Source organism: Vidua chalybeata, assembly GCF_026979565.1.
Source record: "Vidua chalybeata isolate OUT-0048 chromosome W unlocalized genomic scaffold, bVidCha1 merged haplotype SUPER_W_unloc_5, whole genome shotgun sequence".
Classification (NCBI taxonomy): domain Eukaryota; kingdom Metazoa; phylum Chordata; class Aves; order Passeriformes; family Viduidae; genus Vidua; species Vidua chalybeata.
The window spans coordinates 8,897-15,515 of NW_026530340.1; the positions used below are offsets into that span (position 1 = coordinate 8,897).

The 6,619-nt window shown below is 52.9% G+C and overlaps 1 pseudogene; it reads right to left on the bottom strand.

The window, feature by feature from the left end:
- Positions 1 to 2,369: 2,369 nt before the first annotated feature.
- Positions 2,370 to 6,619, bottom strand: LOC128783002 (olfactory receptor 14J1-like; annotated as a pseudogene).

Genomic DNA, 6,619 nt, shown 5'->3' on the forward strand with positions numbered 1-6,619 from the left:
TGAGCTGACACCTGGAGCTTGTTCTCCAAAACCCCAGGCCTATGGAAACCACACAATGCCCATTGTGTGAGAAGGGGATCTGGAAGTTCACCAGCCTCAGTGTCCTGCCAGCTCAGCCAGGCCCACGGGAACATTGGGGTCCACGACCACCAGAGACCACCAGAGAGACCCCCAGGGCAGAAGAGAGCATGGGTAACGGGGAGGGGAAATATATTAATGATTTTGGGGAAATGATTATCAGATGTGTGTTTAGTGCGGGACAATCAATGAATATGTGTGCAAAATACAGAATATAAACAGAAACTTTCCTGTACTCAGCATGCTCGGCTTTGGGAGGAGCTATCCCCCGTGCATCCGGCTGAATAAAGAATGCTGCTTCTTAATGCTGCTTTGGTGTCAAGGAGTTTTCTGTTTCACCAAATTTTTGGTAACTCCCACTCCCAAGGAAAGCTCTGTCTCCTGTTGTTCACAAACAGAGAAGGGCTGGTGGCAGATGTGGGGGTCGGAGGCTGCCTGGGGCACAGTGGCCATGAAATAATCAAGTTTCAATGTTCTGTGAAAGAAGGAGGGGCAGCAACAAAACTTCCACACTGGACTTAGGAAGGGCAGACTTTGGCCTATTTAGGATGGGGATTTGGGGAGTACCGAATCAGGTACTGATTTTTTATGGGAAACAGCCCTTAAAAATAAAGGGATCCAGGGAGGATGGACGCATTTCAAGAAAGTAATCTTAAGGGGGAAGGAGCAGCCTGTCCCAGTGTGGCCAAAGATGAGCTGGTGAGGAAAATGACTGCCCTGGCTGCCCATGGAGGTTTGGTAGGCACTCAAGGGGAAAGAAGAGGGTGCATTAACTTTGGACAGAAGGTCAGGCAACTTCTGAAGTGTTTGAAGATGTTGTTAGGTCATGCAGAAAAAAAAAAGAAAGAGGTGAAATCTCAATTTAAGGTTAACCTGGCCACTTCTGTGATAAATAATTAAAAATGTTTCATAAATAACTTAATAGCAAAACGTGGGATAAGGAGAACTTCTACTCTTTATTGGATGCCATGGAGAATAGAGTAACTAAAGATAAGGAAAAGGCTGAGCTACTTAACATCTTGTTTGTCTCAATTTTCAATATATGGACAGGTTGTCCTCAGGACAAGAGTTCTCCTGAGCTGGCAGATGGGCACAGGGAGCAGAACAGCCCCCTGTAATCCAGGAGGGAGCAGCTGGGGACCTGCTGAGCCACTCAGATGCTCACAGGTGTATGGGATGGGATGGGATGGGATCCATCCTAGGGGGATGAGGGAGCTGGTGGATGAGCTCCCCAAACTGCTCTCCATCATTTACCATCAGTCCTGGCTCAGCAGGGAGGTGCCAGAGCACTGGAGGTGCCAATGTGAGCCCATTCCCAAGAAGGGTTGGAAGGATGATCTGGGGAACTCCAGGCCTGTCAGCCTGACCTCGGTGCCCGGCAAGGTTCTGGAACAGATCACCTTGAGAGCCATCACAGGGCAGCCACAGGATGGCCGAGGGGTCAGAGCCAGCCAGCGTGGATTTGAGAGGGGCAGGTCCTGCCTGAGCAACCTGATCTCCTTTTATAACCAGGTGACCCCCCTGTGGATGTGGGAAAGGCTGTGGATGTGTCCATCTGGACTTCAGCAAAGCCTTTGACACTGTCTCTGACAGCATTCCCTGGAAAAGCTGCAGCCCACGGCTTGGGCAGGTTCCCTCCTGGCTGGGAGATGGAAGAGCTGGCTGGAGGCTGGGCCCAGAGAGTGGTGGGGATGGTGCTGCATCCAGCTGGTGTCCAGTCCCTGCTGCTGTCCCCCAGGGATCTGTGCTGGGCCCAGTCCTGTTTCACATCTTCACTGATGATCTGGCTGAGGGGATCGAGCCCACCATCACCAAATTTGCAGATGACACCAAGCTGGGTGTGAGTGTTGATCTGCTGGAGGGCAGGACAAGATGGACAGCAGGCTGAACATGAGCCAGCCGTGTGCCCAGGTGGCCAAGAAGGCCAGTGGCCTGGATCAGGAATGGTGTGGCCAGCAGGAGCAGAGCTGCTGTGCCAGCACTGATCTGCCCCCAGCTCTGCACACAGACATTGCTGCTGCAGCTCCAGAGAAGGCAACAAAAGGGCAGCTCTGCAGAAAACTCTGCTGGGAGATCCTTGAGTTCCTTTAAAGCCACCAAGAGCACAGCCCCTCATTGACACAGTCTGTGGCCACAGGAAGGTGGAAAGAAACAAAATGAGAAATGGCACGAACAATGACATTTTTTGCGGAAAACATTAAAATGTAAAACAAAGAAAAAGGACTTCCAAAATGAAACCAACAAAACAAGAAGTATCAAAGATGAGTTTTATTACAAGTGATTTGCAGAAATTGGACATCAGTTTAATGTTTCTGAAACCATCCAGTCATCAGTCTCCACACTGCAGCCTTGAGCTCCTGGTTCCTCAGGCTGTAGATGAGGGGGTTCAGGGCTGGAGGCACCACCGAGTACAGAACTGACAGGGCCAGATCCAGGGATGGGGAGGACATCGAGGGGGGCTTCAGGTGAGCAAACAGTGCAGTGCTGACAAACAGGATGACTAGAGCCAGGTGAGGGAGGCAGGTGGAAAAGGCTTTGTGCCGTCCCTGCTCAGAGGGGATCCTCAGCACAGCCCTGAAGATCTGCACATAGGAGAAAACAATGAACACAAAGCAACCAAATAACAAACAGGCACTAAAAGCAAGAAGCCCAAGTTCTCTGAGGTGGGATTTGGAGCAGGAGAGCTTGAGGATCTGTGGGATTTCACAGAAGAACTGGCCCAGGGCATTGCCATGGCACAGGGGCAGGGAAAATGTATTGGCCGTGTGCATGAGAGCATTGAGAAAGGCACTGGCCCAGGCAGCTGCTGCCATGTGGGCACAAGCTCTGCTGCCCAGGAGGGTCCCGTAGTGCAGGGGTTTGCAGATGGACACGTAGCGGTCGTAGCACATGATGGTCAGGAGAGAAGACTCTGTCGTAGTGCAAAAAACAAAGAAAAAGAGCTGTGCAGCACATGCTGCGTAGGAGATGGTGCTGGTGTCCAGAGGGAATTGTGCGTGGCTTTGGGGACAGTGGTGCAGATGGAGCCCAGGTCGCTGAGGGCCAGGTTGAGCAGGAAGAAGAACATGGGCGTGTGCAGGTGGTGGCCGCAGGCTACGGCGCTGATGATGAGGCCGTTGCCCAGGAGGGCAGCCAGGGAGATGCCCAGCAAGAGGCAGAAGTGCAGGAGCTGCAGCTGCCGCGTCTCTGCCAGTGCCAGCAGGAGGAAGTGGCTGATGGAGCTGCTGTTGGACATTTGCTGTGGCTGCACATGGGCACCTGTTCATGGAGAAAGGACAGTGACAAGTCAGGAGAGGCTGCTTGGAGCCAAACCTGGGCCATTCCCTGTAGCCTGTCCCGCTGGGACTCACCCACCCTTGTTCCTGCTCTGGGCAAACCTTCACCCAGGTCCCTGCCTGAGCTCCAGCTGTGCTGGCTGAGTGTGCCAGGAGCAGCCAGGGCTGTGCGTGGGGGCTCTCAAGGAGCCATCCCTGCCCTGCTGCCCTGGGTTTGTGGCCACGTGGCAGAGGGACAAGGCTGGGTATTTAGGATTTGTCAGGGGAATCACTTTTACTGCAGACTTGCTTGGTAGCATCTGCACTGCCACATCTAGAGGACTTGGATAGCAGGGAAAAGATATAGGGAATGTTTTTCCTAGCCACACATCATTCCTGGCTCTCTGAGGTCAGAAATCCCCAGCATTCCTGCTGCACTCAGAATTTGGCACTGAGAGATGGGAGAGGCAAAGGATTCCCAGTGGCTGAGAGAAGGTGAGGGGCTGGATGGGCTTGTTCCCAACTGCCCTGGCTTTGCACCTTTGGCTGCAATCAGAGCACAATCACACTCCTGGGTCACCCTGGCATAAACTAGACCCTGCTCGGAGACATCCCTGAATGTATCACCCTCTCCAAAGGTCTCTGGGCAAGGTCTCAGCACCCCCTTGTGCCAAGGACACTCACGGCTCCCTTGGCCAGCCCAGCAGCATTTCCTCAGCTGTGGCATCACTCTGCACTTCCCCGTGGGACATTCAGGGAACTCCCAGAGGTCTGGCACAGAGCTGCACCCAGGAGGGCAGCTCAGAGCTGGGAAGGGCACAGCAAGGAGATCCAGGGTGTGCCCATGATGGGATCTCAGGGAGGGGCTCAGCTCATTCCCCTTCCCATGGACTGCTTTGCCCATAGCCCCACAGGTCCCAGGGAAGCTTGGACACCCCATTCCCATGGACAGCCCTACCTGGCAGGAATGCAAAGGGCAGTGCCTGACTCAGCTGCTGCAAATGCCAGAGCCTCCCTGAGAGCACCAGATAACAGTGACAATATCAGGGGAGTGCAGAAACAAGAGAAGAAGTTGTGGTGCTGTGCCTGAGAGGGCAGGGCAGAGACAGCCGGGCACTCAGGACAGTGTTCCCGTGCCCAGCTGTGCCCGGCACCTCCCACACACCAACAGTGCCCTCCTGCCCCAGCACTGCTCTGCTCAGCCCCCTCTGCTTCCCCGAGCATCTCCCTGGGCCTGGACATTCCCTCCTGAGAGGTGCCTTGTCCCTGCCAGCGCTCACAGAGCCCATCCCACCCCGTGTGCCCTCGGCCCGGCCCTACAGAAACCTGCCTGTGTGCAGGGCCCTGGCTGGGGCAGGGTCTGTGTGCAGCTGGGCAAGGGCAGCTCAGGAGAGCCCTGCTGGGCCCTGCCAAGGTGATGCTGCTGCTGTCCAGGGCTGAGAGTGGCTGAAGGCCCTTTGGGAGGCTGCCAGCAGAGAGACTGACCACCCAAAGTCACAGTTCTGGAGTCTCTGTAAATGTTCAAACATTCCTTTGATTATCCTGTGTGTCCCTTTCAACTCAGAATGTTCTGTCATTCTGGGATTACAATTCCTGTTCTGCTTCTCTTATCCCCCTATTGTCTATGATCAAACAAAAAAAAAAAAAAAAAAAACCAAAAAAAAAAAAAAAAAAAAAAAAAACCAAAAACCAAAAAAAAAAACCCTTGCAACAGTGTTAGAACAGTAAAGTAAAAACCAGACCTTTATTGGAAGCTTCCAGGTGTCCCAGAGGGGATGAGGCTCATTCGGCTCCTGTTTTCAACAATTTATAAAGGTTGATTAATTAGGATATTTAACAGGAACATGGAATAGGAGATTCACTTGTCCCAGTTACACACCCCTAACTCAACTCATTGGAGAAGGTCCAAGAGCTTCTTTGCCCCACATTTAGTTATGACTGCTCACATTCTGGTCAAAAACCAAAATGTTCTTCTTGTAGGTCCTCTTCCTGATAATAAGACTATATAGTATTTTAAAAATGTGTTTAGACAGGTTATTGTTCTAAAGACTAAGAGAAAGGTTAGGAAATGCACTAGAGTTAATTAAGGATTACAGTTATAGAAGTATATAATAGTAGTTTAATAGAGTTAATTAAGAGTTTAATAGCGTAAAGTAAGGATTATAGTTTTATAACTATATAATAGTAATCTATAGAGCTATAAATATATAAAAATATATCAAAAGCAAAAATCTTTTTGTCACCACCCCAACTTTCCCATCCTTCTCCAAGCAGGAAATTGAAAACAGTCTCAGGAAAGCTGCGGAATTTTACAGCAATCCCCGGCTTACCTTCTTTGGGAAGTGTCCTCTGGAGCTGTGCCCAGGCTGGTCTGGAGCTGGGAGCAGCCCTGCCCCAGCCAGCAGCTCTCAGCAGCAGCACCTGCCCTGCTCAGGGTGGCTCCTTCCCCCCACAGCTTCTGGCCAGTGCTGGCAGCAGCTCCCCGGGCCAGCTGAGAGCTGTCCCTGGCAGGCAGCAGAGTCCCTGGCCCAGCACAGCGCCCTGGGCTGCAGGACCCTGCTCTGCAGGACAGCCCTGGGCACCCCTGGCTGCTCTGCACAAGAGACCACCAGAGAATGTACTCACAGGGGCTGTGGGCATTGGCATGTTCCAGCTTGAGGAGATCACTGCAGGAGCTGCAGCTGCATTGTCCTGCAGCCAGAGGTTCCTGTGCCAAGGGCTGGCAGTGATTCTGCCCCAGGCACTTCTCAGCACCTTCCCAGCCCTGACTGATTGAAGCTCTCTGTGCCTCTGGGCTGTGCCTGCGCTGGCTGCAGGCAGTGCCCCAGCCCTGCTGGGCTGGGAGAAGAGCTGCTCATCCAGAGAAATGTGCTTTTGAAGCTCTGCTTGCTTACCAGCATCACCCTCTGTGCCAGGAGCCCGGCCCAGCTCAGCAGCACAGACACAGCACAAGGACTTGAATGAGCCTCTGGGGCTTTGTGCTCAGGCCCTGAACATCAGGCCCTGAGAGGGAGCTGCAGAAACCTCTCCGGAACTCCAAGTCAGAATTCAACTCCAAAGTTTCTTTGACTTTTAATGGGTCCCAGTGAGGGACACGAGTGAGAAAGTGTCCCCAGGCCCCAGGCAGAGCAGAGAACTGGAGGCACTGATGACAGGTGGGGACAAAGAGAAGCCAAGTCTTGGTGGCCTGGGCCACAGCAGGGTCTGTGCCACCAAGGGCTGTCAGGAGACACCTTGTCCTGAGGCCCTGGGGCCTCCTGGCACAGCCCCAGCCAGGCTGGGCACTG